The following is a 23,410-nucleotide window of genomic DNA, read 5'->3' on the forward strand; positions in this document are numbered from 1 at the left end:
TGAGTGAGTGGTCCCCCCCAGGGGGGAGTAGAGCGCAGTCTCGTGGATACCCTCCGGCCTGCGAGGGGTGATGGGGGTATGTGACGGCGGGCGCGGGGCGGAGCGAGGCCGGTAGAGTGATTGGAAATGAACGACACCTGCGACACAAACCGGTCTTGAATTCCATGGAGGATACGAAAGAGGAGCGACGACAGTGAAGGATGAGAGAGGACCAGGCCTGGGTTTTAGTTGTGTTTGGTTTTTGTTTGTGCGTGGCAGTCGTCCGTGAGGGGCTGCCGCGCTGTTTTGTGTTTATTTTATTATTAAAGCTGTCATTTTGATTGTCTGCTGGTTCCCGCCACCTTCTTCCCATAATTATGGAGTTTGTATTGTTACTGGTGCTATGATGTGGTTTGGCGGCAATTAATCGGAATGTAGAAGTCCACCGCTTGAGAGGATTCCAGAGAACGCTGATCTGTAAACTTTGGTTGCCACCACATTAGTTACCAATCCAAATGGAGGAGAGGTTGATTATTGTTGTGGTGGGTTTCCCATTAATCTACGAATTAAATAAATTAAAATGATGTGTGGACCAAGGTGTCTGAGATTGTTGGTGTTCCTGACGAGTTGCTGTCTTGCTGATGTGTGTTGTAGTTTTAGGAATAATAATCTAATGATATCATAAATAATAGTATTATAGTCCCAGTTCACTTTTAAACCTTTAAATCAATTTTCCTGATTACACTTACATTAAGTAATGTTTATACCTCATTATACTTACATAAGTAACATTTTCAATGCAGGACTTTTACTTGGAGTATTTTTTACAGTGCTTTATACATTATTAGGTAAAGGATCTTAATACTTCGTCCACAACAATATTTAATGATCAATATTTAATGTAACTTATAACGTTACCCTCCTTGCGGTCAGTCTGCACAAGATCAACAAGCTTTAAATACAAGATAAGCATTCGACCAACATCAGAGCATCAGAAGGTCCACAAATCTTTCTACAGTAGTGGCAGTGCGGCCAGAGCAATTTTTGATGCTCTCAACGGCGGCGGTGTGAATGCACAGTTAGGCCAAACTAATTTCCCCATTATAAAGGGAACACCTTTCAAGGTAAGAAAATATAAAAATAAAAAAAGTATGGTGGATATTTAGGCCAAAGTGGGCGAAAAATAAATTATCTGTCATTATATATCATACACATAATATACAAATAAAATCAACAGCATTTTATTTTCAGGTATAGGCTACAATATGCTGTACTTATCAGGACCATTACAAAAAACTGAATGAACAAATATAAAAATAAAATTATATATATATATATATATATATATATATATATATATATATATATATATATATATATATTGATTCTTATTAAAACAACTGTATTTAAGTTTTACATTTAAGAGTAGTGACTGATTTTTCTCTTTGTGTTTATTGTTTTATTAACATTAAAGGAATAATTCACCCAAAAATTTAAATAGACAAATTTTTATACCTTCATTTACTTACTCAAAAGTTGTCAGAACGCTTGTCAGAACAGCACACAAATGAACGTTTAAACGTAAGGCTTGAAAGAAGATGCAAAAAATTTACTTTTGTGATTGTTAATAAATGCAGTGTCCCGTGAGAGTAACTCTACCACTGAGTTAACACTGATGTTAATATATGTTGCATTGGACAGTAGATTGATTCGGCGGCCCCAGAACTGCAGGCTGCAGCTGATAGAATGTGCAAAAAAAAAAGCAGATCATGGAAACATGTTTTATCATCCACAATAAAAAAAATCTTCATTTCGCACACCCCATTACCCTTTGCAGAAGGGTAGGGTTGTTCAGGAAGCTTGTTTGAAACAATAATTACTACAATAATTAATTTCCAGTTTGTCATGCTGGTGGTGCAGAAATTATACACTGTCGTTTTACAGAGTTTAGGGAAAAACTGGGTCATTCTGGGAATTTATACTCAAAAATGTTGGCCTTGAATATAGATAGGAGTTGCCAGATTAAAAAAAAAATAATAATAAAAAATACAATAAATAAGTGTCTGTGAGGCTGCACATATATTTATGTGACACTGGGGTGTTCACAAGTAATCCCTTCCAGTACACTTCAACCCGACAACACTAAACAGACTAAAGGTCATTCAACTGAATCCCGTCCCAGCTCTACTGGATTGTCTGATCATTCTGTTCTGGAGAAAAACCACTAGATGCCTCAGAGGAAAACTTACGTCCTGAGCCAGGCCCTGTGTGTTATCCAACAGTGGAGCAGGCCGCTGGACTGCTGAAGCCTGTCATAGACCTGTGAGCAGAGGGAAAAAAAGGAGGAGATGGCAGACTGACGTCCTCACCCCTGAAATTAATCTAGTAGCAAAATGTTTCTTTGCATCTGATAAGCAGAACTAACCGAAGTGTAATATACATATCAGTCAGATCCATAGTAACCTTAAAAATGAATGAAAAGACAAAGGAATTTAGTGTGTTAATTGTTTATTGGCTGGAATGTACAGTGTATGCAATGGGAAAACCATTAGAATATCAGCCAAGAAAGATGTTATCATACTTATGGCCCTCACACAGCTAACAGAGCTCATAAAGATGAACATGTTTCATAACATGTATTAAGTAAAATAATAATAATAAAAAAAATAAAGATGACGTCACACACTAAAACCAGACTGGAGTTTAGCACCACATTCTCTGTTAACACAAAACTGAACATAAAGCATCTTTACACACTTGCTGTTTAATGTTTCTTAATGCAAATCCACGTACCAAATATCACACCTTACATAGAAGAAGGTCAAAATAATTCAATATGTATTGAAGGTCAATGTAATATAATATAATACTGAAGGTCAAAATATATATATTTAATTTAATTTACAGTCATATGGAAAAATAAAGCACACAAAATAAAAGGCAAAGACATTCTTTGTGCATACTTAGTATAATCCTTAGGTTGCATGTTAGTGTTCACTGCTGAGATGTCATTAGCTGGAACTTGTTGTGTGGTGAGAATTGGTATATCAATCAAAGACATTTCTTACTCATGCTGAAATGTTTTGCACATAAAATAAATTCATGGCTTGCCTCTTGAGAGTTACTTGTCTATGTAACAAACACTTTTCTTTTTAATGGCCCCCCAACAGGTGTGTGTGGGTGAAGTTTCAAGCAGTTTCAGCTGTTTTCTGTCGTTTCAAATGCTGTAATTCATCAAACTGTTTTAGAATTCTGTTATAATTATTAAAAATACAGGTTTCCATAACCTCATTTGAATTTAAAGGGGTCTTATGATGCACTTTCAATTTTATCTTTCTCTTTTGAGTGTCACAAGCTCTTGGTGCATAAAGAAAATCTCAAATCCAAAGAGATATTCTTTATAAAAGTTAAGAGTCAACCACTCCTACTCAAAACGGCTCATGCTAACATGCCCCCACATGTTTACTTCACGATGTGGGAAGATTTGTATAACACCGCCCAAATGTTCACGCAAAGAAAGAAGGCGTAACATTCATTCTTGCTGTTGCCGCAGCCGCTATGTTGTGGATTCATTGTGTGTTTCATTGTGAAAGCAAAACTACTTTGTTTGGCCTTCCAAAAGAGGACACAACAATCAGTGGTTAAGTTGTACTTACAATTTCAACCCAAATATTCAGATGTGTGGTGCACATTTTATGGAGGATGAGGACTGTTTATATTAAAGGGGGGGTGAAATGCTATTTCATGCATACTGAGTTTTTTACACTGTTAAAGAGTTGGATTCCCATGCTAAACATGGACAAAGTTTCAAAAATTAAGTTGTACATTTCTGTTCCACAGAATGTATGGAATGTGGTTTGTCACAAGTTTCGGAAAGTTTTTTTTGAGTATGACGTTAGATGGAGCGGAATTTCCTTATATGGGTCCTGAGGGCACGTTTGCCGCGCGCGCTCCCGTATTAGTGAAGTGAATAGTGAAGTGACATTCAGCCAAGTATGGTGACCCATACTCAGAATTTGTGCTCTGCATTTAACCAATCCGAAATGCACACACACAGAGCAGTGAACACACACACACACTATGAACACACAGCCGGAGCAGTGGGCAGCCATTTATGCTGCGGCGCCCGGGGAGCAGTTTTGGGGTTTGATGCCTTGCTCAAGGGCACCTAAGTCGTGGTATTGAAGGTGGAGAGAGCTGTTCATGCACTCCCCCCACCCACAATTCCTGCCGGCCCGAGACTCGAACTCACAACCTTTCGATTGGGAGTCCGACTCTCTAACCACTAGGCCACGACTTCCCCATATAGCAGAGCAATGAGAGGCTGAGCACAGACATTTCACTGATCAGAGCGAGAGCGTCGCGAAATGTCACAAAAGGAGTGTGTTTTTGGTTGCCAGGGCAAGACAACCCTGCACAGATTACCAAAGAAAAAACAGCATTAAGGGACCAGTGGATGGAGTTTATTTTCAGAGCATCAACGGAGTTGTGCAAGTGTTTGTGTTTGTTCCCTGCATTTCTAAAATGCTTGTTTTACAAACAAAGCCCAGTTTGACGACGGATTTGCGTATCGTTTATTTCTTAAGGATGATGCAATCCCAACTAAAAAGGGTCACGATCGTGTGTTGGAACCGCAGGCGGTGAGTAAAACTGCTTCAAATATCTCTGCCTCCTTGTTAGTGCGTCCGCCTCCCATCGGAGACCCGGGTTCGAGCCCCGCTCGGAGCGAGTCCTTGCTGCTGCTGCTCTCGTTCAGTCTCAGCCTTCACAGCTGTCACAGCTTCCAAACGCCCTCAACGCAAAAGCCTACTCGCGCTCGTGATTCTTTAGCTCCGCCCACACGTCACGCCTCCAGGCGCTCGTGTTTTTCCGGGAAAAATGATGTTTCATGAAGCGACATTCATAAATACTATGTAGGTGTGGATTATTATGTTTTTGGCATGCATTTTAGGTATTTTGTATTAATGATAGAAATAGTTTTCACACAATTTTGAGCGGTTATGTAGTAACTGAGTAAATTAATGTTTTAAAACGTCTTTATTTTCCCTTCCCCTTCGACCTCTCCTACCTCCCTCCTCACCTTCCCCTCTCTCAGTGTTGCAGACAGCATGTGCTGGATTCATTAGACCCGTCTGCCAGCAGATGATGATGCTGGGTGTGCACCCACTGCAGTGTCTGGAGAAGTCAGCTTTCAAACTATTTCATTCTGAAGTGTACCTGCTGCCCATAACTAAAATGTTAAATGAGTAGTACTTTTTTTACAGAGTGCTTTTTATTTATTTGTTTATTTTTTACATTTTATATTGGTCATTTTTGTTTTCATTTACGGAATGGTATGAAACTTGGTTACTATTTGTGGCACTAGATATACTGTATGAGAAAAAAGTGTACAAGAATAAAAATTGCTAAATGGTCTTTAAAAAATTGGGCAGCACACCAAAATATAGTGGTGTTGAAAAAATACCAAAAATAAAACTTAAAAAAATATTCATAATAAAAAAATCATACAACTAAAATACTGAACAATAGTTTTGCTGTAGTCTTCTAAATATACTGTAAATTTAAATGCAAAACCTAATAAAATTTATTAATTAATTATGTCTGAAAATACTCTTAGAAACACCTAGGGAATACACAGCCCTTTCTAAGTGAGGAATACCCCAGAGGTTTAAGGAAGTGAATGACTGAACAATTTGAATGAAAAAGCTCTCTCAGTTAAAAGCAGGAAGAAAGGAAGGAATGAGTAAAAAGACACAAACAAATGATCAAACAAATAAAACATTAGATATCCAAACCAAAAATATCCAGTTACTTTTTGCTTTGGGCCTTCATAAACATAAATCTTTTTAAACTATACTGCAAGAGACTCTTTGCATCTCTGAACTATTTGTGTTTTTCTACCTAGATGCTGTTACATCCCACACCTTATCGGAATGGTACGAAACTTGGTGACTTTTGTGGCACCTGATATACAGTATGAGAAAGAAAAAAAAAGTGGACATGACTAAAATATGCTAAATGGTATTTATCAGTCATGCTTATAATATTCAAAGTCAAAAATTACCATTTAAAATGAAAATATAGAACATTTGTTTTTTTGTAGTCTTTGATAATGTCTAATACCACATATAAATATAAATACCACCACAAATAAAATTATGTCTGAAAATAATTTTAGAAGCAACTAGGAAATACACAGCCCTACATAAGGAATACCAGAGGGTTAAGGAAGTGAATGGATGAACAAATGTGACTGAACAATTTCAATTAACAAGTTCATTCAGTGAAGGAAGGAAGAAAGGAAGGAAGGAAGGAGAATGAGCTGAAATCTAAAAATAATGAGCTTCCCAGTCACAAACAAACACTTTGAAGAGACACTTTGTATCTCTAAACTATTTTTGTATTTCACCCTAGATGCTCCTACTGTACATCCTACCTCATCATTTGTAGAGAGAAACCGGTGCTCAAAAAACACACATGATGGACTTAAACGAATCATACAGGATTGTAATAATATTTAACTTGATTTCATCGTTTTCATTGAATCTTATTTTGTCTTTTATTTCTTTATGTTTTTATTCATGTTCAATGTCAGTTATCATGTATTAATGCAGTGGTTCCCAACCACGTTCCTGGAGGCCTCCAACACTGCACATTTTGCATCTCTCCTTTGTCTGACACACCCAGTTCAGGTCTTGGAGTTTCTACTAATGAGATAATGATCTGAATCAGGTGTGTTTGGTTAAGGTGATATGGAAAACATGCAGTGCTGGGGGGCCTCCAGGAAAATGGTTGGAAACCACTGTAGTAATTTATTCAGATAACAACAGTTGATAGAGCACTGTCATTTTACCATGTCAATAAAAAAGTAAAAGTACTGTACCTAATTGACACGGCTTGCCATTTTTTAACCAAATCCATAATGGAGGCTACAAGGTATGTGTGACCAAAGGGGCAACGCCGAGAGCCATGGGAATGGAATGAGGCCGACGGAGTTAATGAGAATACAGAACATCTGCGCCAATCACTGGTCTCGAGTCCCACGGAGGAGCTCCGAAAGGATAAAAGGAGGAGTGTCGACAGTAAGGGACGAGAGAGGACCAGGCCTGGACTTCATTTTGTGTTTTTGGTTCTGTTTGTGTGTGACAGTCGTACGCGAGGGGGTGTCGCACTGTTTTGTGTTAATTTTATTATTAAAGTTCTATTTAAATGTTCGCCAGTTCCCACCTCCTTCTTCCCATACTACGAACTGTGTTTCAATATTCTATGGCCAAGGCAGATATAGGGCCCTCTTTTAATGATCTAAACGCAAAGTGTAAAGCACACCGCGAAGGTGCACTCATGGCGTGTCCAAATCCACTTTGATATTTTAACAACGGAAAACGGTTGGCGCTCTCGGGCGCATGGTCTAAACAGGTTGTCCCTATTCTCTTAATGAGTAATCGGTGATTTTGGGGGTAACGTGCAATAAACCAATCAGAGTCTCATCTTCCATTCCCTTTAAGAGTTACGCTCATGCCATGACGGATTTTCTATTTACACGGCGGAATTTGCCAGGCGCAAAGACAGAACGCGTCTCTGAGATGAAACGGAGCTGCTCGTGTGCGAGCAAATAGAGAGCGTAATTCTGATGCGATGACTATCCATTATGTTCCATTACACTTTATATATATATATATATATATATATATATATATATATATTTAACTAGCCCACAAAAAAAAATTATGCATTGCAATCCATTAATTTTTAATATTTGGCATGTTTGTGTGCTGCTGTGCGTCCCTGTGTTTAATAAGCAGCATGTACGCGCGTTGCGGACCCGCCTATACTAACAGGCTCTTTAAAATAACAAAGAAAAAACATTGCGCCAAACTTTAGACCAGGTTTGAGTTGGTCTATGGACTAGTCTATTTTCAGCTCCTTAAAATAGCAATGCGCCTGAACACTAAGCTTTTTTAGACCAGCACACCCATGGGCACACAAATGGGCGCAAACGCATTTGCTAATTAAAAAGGGAAGGGAAAATGTGAACAGCGCCTGACTGAAACTAGCAAACACACTTGCGATGTGCCTTGCGTAGCATTGCGCCGTGTGTATTATAGGGCCCATGGGGTTAAAATAGTAAAACATATATTCTTTTAATATTCTTTTAAGAGTGTTGATGATGTAATTCCAGTCAGAAGCAATAAATATATGAATAAATAAATAAATAAAAATCTGAGTTTGTTTCCATCATGCACTACAATTTTCCATCAGATCTGTCAGCTACGATTACTCAAAACCTGCAAACTGACTAGACGTTCTGCAACTATCTTTGGCCCCGTCCACACGGAACAATTTTCTGTGAATACGCACAAATTTTTTATTGGATAGGCGATTCGTCCACACGGATCTGGCGTTTTCATCAGGTGAAACCCGTATTTTTTGAAACCGGGTCCCAGAGTGGATAAATTTGAAAACGCCGTCTTTGCGTTTTTGTCTGGACGGCTAATCCGTATATTTTCTGAAACGATTACGTCATCAGCCCACGTCTCCCCCCTAGTCAGACACCTCTATGTCACGTAAAAGCAACAGATTGTCTTTTTATTAACTAACATTAACACTGGTTCCATGTTCGTTTGTTTGTGTTTGTGTCCAAGTCTTCTTCTCTGTTTTTAGTGTATCTCTGTGGCAGAATTACAGCACCACATACTGGTCTGGCATGTATACTACATCATTATGTGGTTTCGTGTAGACGCGAATATTTCTTGAGACGAGGAAAAAAAAAGATCGGATTGGGGTAAGCTCCGTCTCCGTGTGGACGGGGCCTATGACTCATCCAGACTGCAAAACGGCAAAATCTGTGCAAATTCATGTAGTGTATCCCAGCCTTTAGTCAAGTGAATGCAGAAACATGTGACTGGGAGAATGTATGAATGTATAGATGTGTGAGTGAATGATCAAGACAGTATTAATGAGTCACTGAATCAGTGAATGAATGAATGAATGAGTGAATGATACACATTCACTCATTCATTCATACACTGATTCAGTGACTCATTAATGCATCTGCATATGTGCAGATGCATCTTCTTATGGTCAAACTACAGTAGCAACTTGATCTGAATAATTTCACCCAATTCAAGTCGTAACTCTGACAAACAGCAGTAACTAAAGTGGGCTAACAACACTCATGTACTGGTTGCTTCTAAAATAAAGTCTGACCTTAAAAAGCAGATGCAGAGTATTGCCCATGAGCATGTCCTGTAGAAAAGTGCTGTCCTCTGAGGTGTCCATGTGAGACTCCAGCCTATAAAGCAAAGAGGCCAGCAACACACACCTGAAGAAGGAGAGGAATATTTTAAACAGGCTAATAACCTTTAATATACTCTGAATTGTTTAGCTCTATTCTTATTTTGTGCATTTTTTTTCATTTGAGTGCAAAGAGACGTAAGTATAGGATGTTTATTATTTGTCTCATTCACATATTGCCCTCTACTGGCAATAAATTAAGGTATGCAACCTTCTGTATTAAAACTAAAATGGGATGCTTAAGTGCAGATACACATACAGTATGGCTGATTTTTACATATCTTATTATTAACCTAAACTTTAAGAGAGGCGCACCAGACTTGAAACTAAGAGCATTCAAATGAGACACAAATATATAGAGTATAACTACATCCCATAGACTCAAGCCTGCAGCCAAAACATATACAAGCACCAATTGCATTCATGACCCTCAAACATCCTGCTCACCTCATGGTCCAGATGACAGGTTTATCATGATATACAGAAAGACAGCAGATAAAGGCCCTGCTTCTGTATCTAATATCTAATACAAAAGATAGATAATGGTAGACATATTAAGTTAATTAAAATATATATAAACAAACCCAATTTAAATGTAATTGTATAATTAGTGGTAAATATTTCCCCTCAAGCTTTTAAGTGGATTATTTCATTGTCATAAAATACCATATGGGGTCAAAAGTACACACACGCACACACACACACACACACGACGTGTTACAAAAAATTTTATTTCAAAGAAATACTGTTCTTTTGAACTTTTTATTCATCACAGAATTATATATATATATATATATATATATATATATATATATATATATATATATATATATATATATATATATATATATATATATATATATATATATATATATATATATATATATCGCGTCTCTTGTTTATGAAAGCCAAAAATTCTGACGGGCTACTACTATTAGTTTGGTTAGCCCCTTTCACACTGCCATTCCGGCAAATACACGGGTAAACTGTTCCAGCAATTGTTTCCGGGTCGCTAGATTTTGCACTTTCACACTGCCAGTGATTACCCGGGATATGTCCGTGCTTTCACACACAACCCGTAAAGATCCCGTAATGACAAGTGACATCAGCGCGTGACGTGTAATGTACGAGTCGAAAACATTAGACACATTATACTTTCACTGAAGCAAGCGAACGATCTTGGCGTCAGCGCTGAAAGTGAGGAACTAACTGATCTCTGCTTCATTACAGTTTGCACATATTTTTTCGTCGCGAATGTTGATCTTCCTTCAAAACAGCCGGTAAAAGAGTTGCGCGACAACGTGCATCATCACTTCGACACGGCATTAGATCTGGCTTTTGTTTACACAGCGCTCGTCCCGGGTTGAACCCAGCAATGTTACTAGGTCCCCGACCCGGGTTCAGTGCCGGAATTAATCCCGGGACGTGTTTGCTTTCACACAGAAGGCTACCCGGCAATGTTCCGGCAATATGCCGGGTCCGACGTGCAGTGTGAAAGGAGGCTGTTGAGAATGAAAGTTGCACCTTTCATACCATTGGTAGGCGAAGGCATGGACTCAAAAGTGATATCAATCAACAAGATTCTTTTTATTATTATTATTATTATTTATTTATTTTTGTAGAATTAAATGCTGCACGCTGGAAATCCGGCATGGTGCCTGAGAACTTTAAGCCCTGGACAACACTCATGCTGCAAATACTCGCAATAGAACCAAATTAAATTTCTATAATTTAAATCCATTAAATGATTGTTAGGGTGCATTAAGTAGGTAAACCAGAACTGGGAACACTTACCATAACACCTAATATACTCGCTACAGGATAATGTTATCTACGCTAATATTAGTCTCTTCCATTCTTTCATCAGTCTGTATCCAGATCAGATGCTCACCATAGCCACCCAGATCCATTCCACATCCAGACCAGATAGTGGATCAGCACCTAGAGATGACCTCTTCAGCCCTAAATGTCAGCGGAGACCATGTCAACTAGATGAGCCCTACAGATCTCCTACAAAGACCTCGTCACCTCAACGACCATCTGCACAAGACCATGGGATCAAGTCCTCAATCTGACCTCTGTTGCAGCCTGAAATTAAACCACACCATACTGGTGTTGCCTGACCAGAGGAGAACTGGCCACCCAACTAAGCCTGGTTTTTCCCAAGTTTCTTTCTCTATTTCTGTCAATGATGAAGTTTGGTACCTTGATCTTTTGCATTCTATAACAAAATCTTTGCACTCCCCCGAGAAACTTTGCGCTCCCTGAAAAAACTTTCAAAATGTTTTTTTGGACATATTACGTTGTTTTAACAAAAGCCACCAACAGAAGGTGACCAATTACCAGTAGAGACCAACAGACACCATAACAGTTTCCATTAAAACCAATACAATTTCATTATATCCAGTAAGACCATTAAAAATTATGTGATGGTTTCTATTTTTATTTATTAATTTTCTCGGTGGGGGACTGAATTAAATGTATTATTGTATGAACTAAAATACTTTAAATCTATAGAAAAAGATCAGAATGCAAAATGTATAATATGATAATAAGCATAAACCTAGAATCTAGAAACCTGAAACAACAGAATTTTTCAATTTGAGTTATCACATGTTTCTCTCTCTTTCTCTCTGTGTGTTTGTCATGTTAATCCGACTTATCACCTTATAGGCGATTCCATTTACTCTATTTTATATCCTGTCTCTCAAATGTAACACATTGTAGAATTGCTGCTTCCTTTTTATGAATGAATGGAATATTCATGTAAGACAATGCAAAGTAATAAAAAGCAGTGAACTAGGGGTGTCCTGGGATTTTAATACAGTGCTCATAGACTATATGCTCTATGGCAGGGATGGGCAACTTTGATAGTGATAAGAGCAAGCATTTTTCAATCCAAGTTCACACACCTCAGGGGCGTAGCCATCTTTTCAGAAGTGAGGGACAGAAATTACACACACACACAGACATATATAGTGAGTGAAGTGAGTGAAGTGACCCATACTCAGAATTTGTGCTCTGCATTTAACCAGACATGGGGACTTGTGACTTGGTGACTTGGACTCGAGTCGACTCGAGTCGCTATTTTTAGGACTTGAGACTTGACTCAGACTTGGAAGTTAAAGACTCGAGACTTGACTTGACTTGAGACACGATGACTTGAATGACTTGAGTGTTAATCACATTATGTTTTCAGTTTGAATATAAAATATATAAATTATTTTTTTATTTTTTTAAATAAAGTTGATTACTCAGCTGGAGCCCAGGCTGAGAATAGTGTCGTGACTGGATCAGGACACTATCATCGGTCATGTCCTCTCTACCTTACGCACACCACGCCCACTTAAATCAGATATCACATCACATCAACATGTCAGCCTGAGAGGTACCGAGGGTCATCGCTTTTGTCTTCAATAGTTCGCGCCTAAAAACGCGTGGAAAACGCTAGTCGCGCCGCTTTCTCCTTCTTTCCAAAGCGCTCGGACAGAAGTGCTCCTGGGGCGTCTGTCTTTGCTAAGCATCCATGACACGCTCTCTCTCAATGAAGAGATTTCAGCAAAGTATAAATGGATTTGCAGCACTAAAAATCGCTCGCAGTAGCTCTGCTACTAAATTCGTTTCAAAATGGCAATCCATATACAGCTATGAACAGCTGTTCCTTCATCTTAGCTGAGCTTTCAACGTTGATACGGGAAAAGGATGAAGCTGATTGGTTAGTTAGTGTCACATGACCTGCGGTGCGCTTGCGGCATTCTGAAAAGTTTAGATGTTTTTAACTCGATGCGGTGCGACGCGCGTGCGTTGCTTCCATTATGAGCGCGCATACCGCGCGCCTACATTGGAAATAACCATAGGAAATAACGAACTTGCGCGCTCAAAATACATGATGTGAACGGCCCCTAATGATCTGCTAGCAGGCCGTCAAAAAAACGCATTCCAGGGGCGGCGCTAGGGCTGGGTTAAGGGGGCATAAGCCCCAAATATTTTGTTACCTTGTTTTTCTCATAGAGCAAAACAATTAATCAGAAAAACTAATGTAGCTGCCGCGATTACCCAATCATGAGAAGTGCATATATATATATATATATATATATATATATATATATATATATATATATATATATATATATATATATATATATATACAGTACAGAATATAAATATGACGTATTTTAAGTTGTTTCATACTTTTTTGTTATGTACAGTACAGACCAAAAGTTTGGACACACCTTCTCATTCAAAGAGTTTTCTTTATTTTCATGACTATGAAAATTGTAGAGTCACACTCAAGGCATCCAGGGCTATTTGAGCAAGAAGGAGAGTGATGGGGTGCTGCTCCAGATGACCTGGCCTCCACAGTCACCGGACCTGAACCCAATCCAGATGGTTTAGGGGTGAGCTGGACCGCAGACAGAAGGCAAAAGGGCCAACAAGTGCTAAGCATCTCTCGGGGAACTCCTTCAAGACTGTTGGAAGACCATTTCAGGTGACTACCTCTTGAAGCTCATCAAGAGAATGCCAAGAGTGTGCAAAGCAGTAATCAAAGCAGAAGATGGCTACTTTGAAGAACCTACAATATGACATATTTCAGTTGTTTCACAGTTTTTTTGTTATGTATATAATTCCACATGTGTTAATTCATAGTTTTGATGCCTTCAGTGTGAATCTACAATTTTCATAGTCATGAAAACAAAGAAAACTCTTTGAATGAGAAGGTGTGTCCAAACTTTTGGTCTGTACTGTACATAACAAAAAAGTATGAAACAATTAAAAATACGTCATATTTATATTCTATACTCTGAGAGAGAGAGAGAGAGAGAGAGACAGAGTGTGTGTGAGAGAGAGAGAGAGAGAGAGAGAGAGAGAGAGAGGAGAAATGTAACAGTTTAATGTTGTATGTAAACTGTGTTTGAGAGAGAGAGAGGTGTTCAGAGAGGAGTCTGTTGGATGTTTAGCTGTTATTTGTTTTATGGACTCAATGTTGAAAATGTAAAACATTTCAAAAACTGTTGGCAGAAGTGAAAAATAAATAATTTTAAGAAGTTACAATTTTGTTTAATTCCATGATGTATTTTACTGAACATGAGTATTTACAATGCAAATCCAAATTATTTTAATTTACTGACAGTTACTTATATCTTGTCTTTTAACTTTATTAAGATCAGATTCTGCAGGTAAAATAACAATATTAAGGTGACTTGACTTGGACTTGACTTGACATAGCTTGTGACTTGACTTGACTTGACTTGCCCAAGAAAAAAATACTTGGGACTTACTTGAGACTTGAAGGTTAAGACTTGAGACTTACTTGAGACTTGCACATGTGTGACTTGGTCCCATCTCTGCATTTAACCCATCCGAAATGCACACACACAGAGCAGTGAACACACACACACACACACACACTGTGAGCACACAGTGGGCAGTGGGCAGCCATTTATGCTGCGGCGCCCGGGGAGCAGTTGGGGGTTCGATGCCTTGCTCAAGGGCACCTAAGTCATGGTATTGAAGGTGGAGAGAGAACTGCTCATGCACTACCCCCACCCACAATTCCATCCGGCCCGAGACTAGAACTCACAACCCTTCGATTGGGAGTCCAACCCTCTAACCATTAGGCCACGACTTCCCCCAGGTTTCTTATTCAAAGAGCTTTCTTTATTTTCATGACTATGAAAATTGTAGATTCACACTGAAGCATCAAAACTATCAATTAACACATGTGGAATTATATATGGAATTATATACATAATAAAAAAGTGTGAAACAACTGAAAATATGTCATATTGTAGGTTCTTCAAAGAAGTCACCTTCTGCTTTGATTACTGCTTTGCACACTCTTGGCATTCTCTTGATGAGCTTCAAGAGGTAGTCTCCTGAAATGGTCTTCCAACAGTCTTGAAGGAGTTCCCCGAGAGATGCTTAGCACTTGTTGGCCTTTTGCCTTCTGTCTCCGGTCCAGCTCACCCCTAAACCATCTCGATTGGGTTCAGGTCCGGTGACTGTGGAGGCCAGGTCATCTGGCGCAGCACCCCATCACTCTCCTTCTTGGTCAAATAGCCCTTGATGCCTTCAGTGTGACTCTACAATTTTCATAGTCATGAAAATAAAGAAAACTCTTTGAATTACGATATAACATTTCTGCAATCTATATAGCCTACTAGTCAACAGTTTTTAAACAGTAAGATTACAGTCAGTAAGATTTTTAATGTTTTGAAAGAAGTCTCTTGTGCTCACCAAGTCTGCATTTATTTGATCCAAAGAACAGCAAAAAGCAGTAATATTTAGAAATATTTATAATATTTAAAATAACTTTTCTATTTAAATTAAATTAAAATTAAAATTAAAATTAAATTAAAATTAAATTAAAATTAAAAATTTCAAAAATTCTATTTGAATATATTTTAAATGTAACTTATTCCTGTGATATATATATATATATATATATTTTTTTTTTTATTTTTTTTTTTTATATATAAATTATAGAAATAAAAACTTTTATTTAGCCAGGATTCTTTAAATTGATCAAAAGTGATGATAAAGACATAATTTTACAAGAGATTTCTATTTCAGATAAATGCTGCTCTTCTGAAGAGTCTATTCATCAAAGAAACCTGAAAAAAACCTACTCCGCTGTTTTCAACATTATCATAATAAGAGGTTGTTTTTTTTCTTTCTTTTTTAGCAGCAAATCAGTATATTAGAATTATTTCTGAAGGATCGTTTGACTGGAGTAATGATGCAAAAAAAAAGAAAATCAGCTTTGAAATCTCAATAAATTACATATTGAAATATATTCAAATAGAAAACAGCTATTTAAAAATATGTAGTAAAAATATTTTACAATTTCACTCATTTGCAGTAGGCTACTTGGATCAAATAAATGCAGGCCTGGTGAACAGAAGAGACTTCTTTAAAAAAACATTAAAGGGTAAGTTCATCGAAAAATCATAATTATGTTATTAATAACTCACCCTCATGTCGTTCCAAACCCGTAAGATCTCCGTTCATCTTCGGAACACAGTTTAAGATATTTTAGATTTAGTCCGAGAGCTCTCAGTCCCTCCATTGAAACTGTGTGTACGGTATACTGTCCATGTCCAGAAAGGTAAGAAAAACATCATCAAAGTAGTCCATGGGCCATCAGAGGGTCAGTTAGAATTTTTTGAAGCATCGAAAATACATTTTGGTCCAAAAATAGCAAATTTATTCAGTATTGTCTTCTCTTCTGGGTCTGTTGTGAGCGAGTTCAAAACAAAGCAGTTTTTGATATCTGGTTTGCGAACAAATCATTCGATGTAACCGGATATTTTTGAACCAGTTCACCAAATCAAACTGAATCGTTTTAAACAGTTCGCGTCTCTAATACACATTAATCCACAAATGACTTAAGCTGTTAACTTTTTTTAATGTGGCTGACACTCCCTCTGAGTTCAAACAAACCAATATCCCAAAGTAATTCTTGTACTCAAACAGTACACTGACTGAACTGCTGTGAAGAGAGAACTGAAGATGAACACCGCGCCGAGCCAGATAATGAACAGCAGTTAAGGTACTCATCTTTCATATTCATTGAAATTATGTTTTCTTGCAGTTAAAATAAATAAACTGTTCACTTCTGATCAGTTAAATGTCAATTTTCGCCGATAAAATCAAGTTATGAGCGCTGTATGGAACACCATTATAAGCCTGTATGGAACAACACCGTTAACCCCTATCATCTTCCGTACACTGGCGGAGGAGGTACTTTTCCCCACTTTTCTCAAAAACTATTGGTCCTAAAGACATCAATCAAAGTATAGACTGTATAATAGGTATTCCCCATATAGACAGTAAAAGAAATGGACACAGCGACCCCACTGTATTCAACGGAGACAAATTCAATTAGAGTCAATTCTAAGTCAATTAGAAGCACTTACTTCCTGGGGGTCGAGCGTACTGCACAGATTCAAACCGAGCTTGATGACGTAGATGTCACGTGAGCAACCTGTCTGACAATTGTAAGTCTTCTAATCGCTGTGCCAAGAGAAATCTGAATCACCCATCGAATCTTGCAGACGTTGTTGAATAATTTGTCCCGTTGCTTTTATGGACTCTCTATGGGCTTCCCCCTTGAATTTATGCCTCCACGTCCCCCCGATAGCCTCATAGACAGTAAAAGATTGCCTGCGAGATTTTCCTCCTGTCCATACGGTAATTTCTCTACTTCTCAGTAAAGGCGGTCATAAAGGGTAACTAACGTCATTGACAGGCGACTGCACTGCCCCGTGTCACTGTTTAGAATGGGAATTTTCTCATGATTTGCAAGTAGTTGAAAACATTAGAGATATTGTTAGTAATCAGCTGGACAAAATATATAACACTAGCCTAGTGGTTTTTGGATATTTTACTTCATTTTCATTTACTTAATTTTATCTTACAAATTGTACACTTTTAAAAAATGTACTGTAGAATTTACAGGATTTTACTGGCAAAAAAGTTGCCAATAAAATCCTGTAAAAATGATGTTAATTGCTGTAAAATGGATTACAGGACATTACTGCAAAGCAAATTACCGTTAATTGCTGTATGTGAAATACAGTAGTTTGTAGTATTTTTTACAGTAACATTGAATTTTACAAGTAGTTTATTTTACAGCAATATTTTGTAAATTCACTAAATTACAGTATTTACCTGGCAAAAAAGTTGCCAATAAAGTCCTGTAAATATATTTTACAGCATTTTTTTGTAATTTCATTAAATTAAAAAGAAAAGGATTCAAAAAAATGCTGGAATCAACATTAAATCACAACTTCTGTTGTTTGAGCTTATGTTCTATTAAATTAAGAATATTCCTGCAAAAGACAATTTAATAAATACATACTGAAAGTCCATCAACTTTCTAAAATGAGCACACACACATGAGGGTTGTCCCTCTTCTCTGAGACTTTTCCACTTGTTTTGCCTCTATGTGTCCGTCTTGTATCCAGGGAGTGTTGTGATTCCAAGAAAACATCTGCGCATAAAAACAAGCAAAAGCATCAGGATAAAGTTATGTATCAAATGAAACTAGCTCAATAAAATAAATGTCAAAATGCCACTTATACAATACAATCAGCATTTACCAGTACTTAAAAGGTTACTCCACCCCAAAATGAAAATCTTGCCATTAATCACTTACCTCCATGTCGTTCCAAACCCATAAAACCTTCGTTCGTCTTCGGAACACAATTTAAGATATTCTGAATGCAACCAGGAAGATTGTGACTGGACTGACTCTCCAGTAAATACCACTGTCAAGGCCCAGAAAAGTATGAAAGACATCATCAGAATAATCCATCTGTGGTTCAACAGTAACGTTATGAAGCGCTGACAATACTTTTTGTATGCAAAGAAAACAAAAATAACGACTTATTCAACAATTCGCCTCCTCTGCGTCAGTGTAGTGCCATTTTTGGAGAGTATCTGTTGGACACACACTACATAGCCTGTTCTGTGTCAGCTGGGTCACATGGACACGCTTTCTATGTTTATTTACACTTTCATTTGAACGAAAACAGCTATGATAACGACTTTGTTGAATAAAGTTGTTCTTTTTGTTTCCTTTGCATAAAAAAATTATTCTTGTAGCTTTGTAAAATTACAGTTGAACCACTGATAGCAGATGGACTATTCTGACAATCCTTTTCATACTTTTCTGGGATTAGACATTGTTAATTGTTTGGCTGTCAGTGGGACAGACGCAAGCCTCCCGGTTCTCATCTGAAATATCTTAAATTGTGTTCCAAAGATGAACATAGCTTTTACGGGTTTGGAACGACATTAACAGTTAACAGTGATGAATGACTACATTTCATTTTGAATAAGTAACCTTTTTCGCGAATGAAATTACTTAAGTAAAACTTGTTACCTTTGAAAAAATTAATGTGTGCAAAAGATGCCTGCTCCCGGGACGCACAATGTTGAGGTATGAAATTCACAACCATCATAAGCCACTGGGTGGACCTGAAATGAATAAATATAAGCAATAATGTAACCTACAATGCAGTATTTCAATATAAAATGTAATCTAAATTACAAGTTTATCAAATTATTTAAATAATTAATATATTACATAATAAAATCAGCTTCAGAGTCTTGAAGCATCGAACATTTCTCCACATCAGCTGCTATTCTTTGCACCTAAGAGACATAAAGAAAATAATGTTGTGATTTCTTTAAAGCATTATGTACTGTAAATGAGACCAAAATTAACACCCCAAAAGGCATATATATTAGAATAAACAAACTATTATAAATTATATAATTTATTATTATAAATTGTAATATTACATTGTAGAACTGTACCACCAATCAAATTAAATAATTAACAGTGCAAAATTATATGAAATTTGAAAATACAATTAATAAATGTTGGAAAAATGCAATGCTACTTATTAAACCTGAAACTAATCCGCCATTAGGTGGCAGTAAATAACTTAATGAGGGAATCAACTGAGTCATTCATTGAACAGATCCGTTCAAAAAAACGTTTTCAAAAATTTGATTTGAGAATGAGCAAAATAGTTTTGCTTTGGTCTTTGTTTGGAACTATATTCGTCGGTGAAATACAACAACAGTTAATATTGTGTCTAAAAAAGTAAGTAACTTGTTAACTAATTGTTTATTGAAGTATGTATTTGCAATCGTTCGCATTAGGCAAACACTACTTTTAAATGCTCTCAATAAGAACATTTTACTTCCAAAAATCGAACATTTGGCGTAACTATGCTATGATAGCAATTCCCAGTTTACTGCACAGAAGTTACCAAGGCCACTAAATGTCAGGATAGGAGGCTATTGTGGCATGAAATCGCTTATAAATTAACTTAAATAAATATAAAAGTTTATATTTCTTAAGTATAATTAAGTGAACTTACCAGGAATTATGAATAAAGCCTCTTATCTTCAATCATTCTCGGGCTGCACCAGTCGGCTGGGTTTCTGAATTTGAATGATGCGCGCGCAATCCCATAATGCCACACTACAGTAAGTTAGTGTAGGAAACACCTGCTTCTTGTAAATGAATTACAGTTGACGTGGAAATAAACTGTTAACGACTGTAAAACCTTATTTGACCCATAATGCATTGCGAATTACAGCTGCATCTTGTAAAATGTTTATACAATAAAATTCTGTAACATTTAGCTGTAGAAACTACAGCAATTTTTTACAGTGTACCTTTAAGCAGCACGCATCAGGTGATAATCACAAGAGGAGTAAGAGGCTGCGGGCACAGGAGGGAGCGATGTCAAGGTTGCTTGTCCCTCAGACAACTCCAGCGGCTGATATGTAGGCTATGTAATCATGTGGATTTTTAACTCAAATATAGTTGATAGTAAAGTGATTATATTAAAAGAGATAGTACAGGTTTAGCCTAACATTCCATATACATCTCCCCAGAGTCACATTTGTTGTGTTCCTGTATCCCACTCCCTTGTTTCAATCAATCATTTCTGATGAGTTTCTTAACAAGGTATCTGGAGGAGGGAAATAATTATTTAATTTTTTATGTATTATTGTTTTGCACTGGAAAACTTTGTAAGAAGTTAACTATAATGGAAGTATAATTATATAAAGATATTTGCACTACACTTCTTTAAAATGTTGTCTAATAAAATTAAACATATTATTTTTTTGCACTGGAAAGAACATTTTAGAAGTCTAATTCTATTGAATAAGTTTGCACAAGGCTACAGAAAACTGTTGTGTTTATTTTTCTTCAAATGCAGTCTAAGCCAATGAGTTTTGAATGTTCTATGTTGTATTTGTTTAAGTTAAAAATAAAACGTATTATAAACTAAACAAATCCATGATTCATTGTTGGCAAAATGATCATGATAGCCTTTATATTTCACATCTATGTGGTTCAGTCTTGTATATAGGCCTACTTTGCTATTCTATAAATATATAGGCCTAATCAGTTGTATTATAATATGCTATAATGTATGAAATATATTTATCTAAATGTATCAATTAGTTTCCACAATATTCACCAGAAGTCATCATTTCCGGGGTTATTTTTCAAAATTTCCTTCTGTGGGGGCATGTCACCAGGAGAGAATTCATTTTGTAAATGCTCGTTTTGAGACTATGATGAACTTGAGAGGGTTTTGCAAAGGGCACTTGACTTGAGTTCAGACCCTGAGGTCTTAAAGCTGCTGTCGCCATTTGTGTCAATGTTAGTCAAACATCAGAAGGAAAGTAATTTACTGCCCTTGACTGAATCACTTTTGTAAAATAAATAAGAATGAATGTTGAATTTATAGTGAAAACTATGTATTGTATATTTGATTACTTTATACAAAATAATATTATTCAGTGCTTCAAGTAGCTATTTTCTTAATTGTATATTGTAAATTAATTGGCAACTGTTATTCTAATTGATTCTATATTATATTTTTGTAAAACAACTTCAGCAGTGTTTTAGAAAAATGAGACTATCTTGTCTTTTTGAGTTTAAATCTATATTTATTCACACCATCTCTTGAAAACCTTTATACGAACACACCTGCCCGGAAAAGTGCGGGGGACGAATTTATGTGATGATAAAAGTGGGTGGGACACGTTCCCCCGCGTAATCTACGCCCCTGACACACCTTTTACCATGTCTTACTCAATTTCCTTTTTATTGAAGGAAATTAAAGTATAATTCATGTAATTTGTTTTGAAAGATTTTATTAACAATAAAACTTGTTCAGTTAAGCTAATTGAGAAGGGAAACTTTCTTGTCAGTTGACAGCAATATCACCCCAACAAATAAACATCTCCATTGCATTGTCTGTAAATTTGCAACAAACAAATGTACAGATGTCATATTTTTTATTACAAAACATTCTCAAAACATTAGAGGATAGTTAAAAAAGGGCTTATTAAAAATAAATAAATAAATAGTCATTTCAAATGGTACCATAAAGTAACCGTGAAACTGCAGGATTTTTTAAATAGAATTTAAGAGCTTTAAAGAACTTTTAAGACCTGCACTTCACATTTCAACCTTTAAACAATTTTTAAGAAAAGGGAAGAGTCAAAAGTATCAATTATTATATTAATTTAAATAATTAGGCTATTATATTAGACAATTATTATATTAAATTACATAAAGTAGTGTCTTAATTGTTTAGATTTTTAGAATGCATTAGCTTTTGTCGATCCATTGATTCACGTTTAAAAATATGTAACAAAAATTGCATATGGGCTTACTGAAAAAGCAAATTCGTTTTCTGCCAGCAAGTTTCACTTTCGGAACTGCAGAAATATAGCAGTTCCTCTGCTATGCAGCGCTCAAATTTATTCAGTGAAATCATAGCATTTTGAAATTTAATCTAAATACTAATCTATATTGCAATTTTTGGCTTTCTGTTCCCAAATATTTTTAGACCTCTAATAATTAAGACTTTGTATCATTTTAGAGTTTACATGGACTTAAATTGAAACGATTTAACTGAAGACATTTTAAGGACCAGCGGAAACCCTTGCATTTGGCAAAAAGCTTTTGTTGACAATGCATTTACCTTTGAAATTTGAAGCAAGTGCAACTCTGTCGTCTCTGTCGTTGTATGTGCGTAGTGCTGTGATGACGATTTACGATTTAAATAATAGATTTCTAAAGTATCTGTAAGTATCCCTTGAAAAAAATAAAAATAAGTATCCCCTTGAACTTGGTAAAAAGATAATCTGATTACCATCTTGACTGGAAAATGCTGATTTAATGGTCAGTTTTCATTTATTATTTGCTAATGTTAAGTGAATGTTTACATTAAAGTGCATGTCCTACTACACTGAAGTTAATACGGGGAGCGGCTGGAAACTAGCGACCTCTCCTGGTTGGAGATAGTACTAGCATTATAAACTGAAAGCAATCTTTACGTGACTTAAGTTACATTTTAAATATTTTTTTAAAAACATTTTTAAAATGATCGAGTCTAAAATGAGCCAGCTAAAATGTACTAAAAGACATTGCGGGCCGTATATGGCGGTTTCGGTTTCTTATAAGCTAAAATAGATTGCATTGGCGCCCCCTTTTGTTGGCTGACAACGTCACTTTATCGGACACTTTTTCTTAGATGATGAACAAGCAGCCCGAGGCCGTTCTGGACTCCTCCAGAATGTCCAGATG

The 23,410-nt window shown here is 36.6% G+C and overlaps 1 long non-coding RNA gene across 2 annotated transcripts; it reads right to left on the reverse strand.

Annotated features, from left to right (window-relative positions):
• Positions 1-1,553: 1,553 nt before the first annotated feature.
• Positions 1,554-23,319, reverse strand: LOC128022451 (uncharacterized). 2 transcript variants are annotated; one of them, XR_008185920.1, is made up of 3 exons: positions 22,806-23,319; positions 9,187-9,301; positions 1,554-2,299 (listed from the first exon to the last, which is right to left on the reverse strand). It is a non-coding gene; the product is annotated as an uncharacterized LOC128022451 (long non-coding RNA). The 2 variants fall into 2 exon arrangements; XR_008185921.1 differs by lacking the exon at positions 22,806-23,319 and adding an exon at positions 9,721-9,798.
• Positions 23,320-23,410: the final 91 nt, after the last annotated feature.

The sequence above is a fragment of the Carassius gibelio genome, chromosome A2 (genome assembly GCF_023724105.1).
Source record: "Carassius gibelio isolate Cgi1373 ecotype wild population from Czech Republic chromosome A2, carGib1.2-hapl.c, whole genome shotgun sequence".
In the NCBI taxonomy this organism is placed as follows: Eukaryota; Metazoa; Chordata; class Actinopteri; order Cypriniformes; family Cyprinidae; genus Carassius; species Carassius gibelio.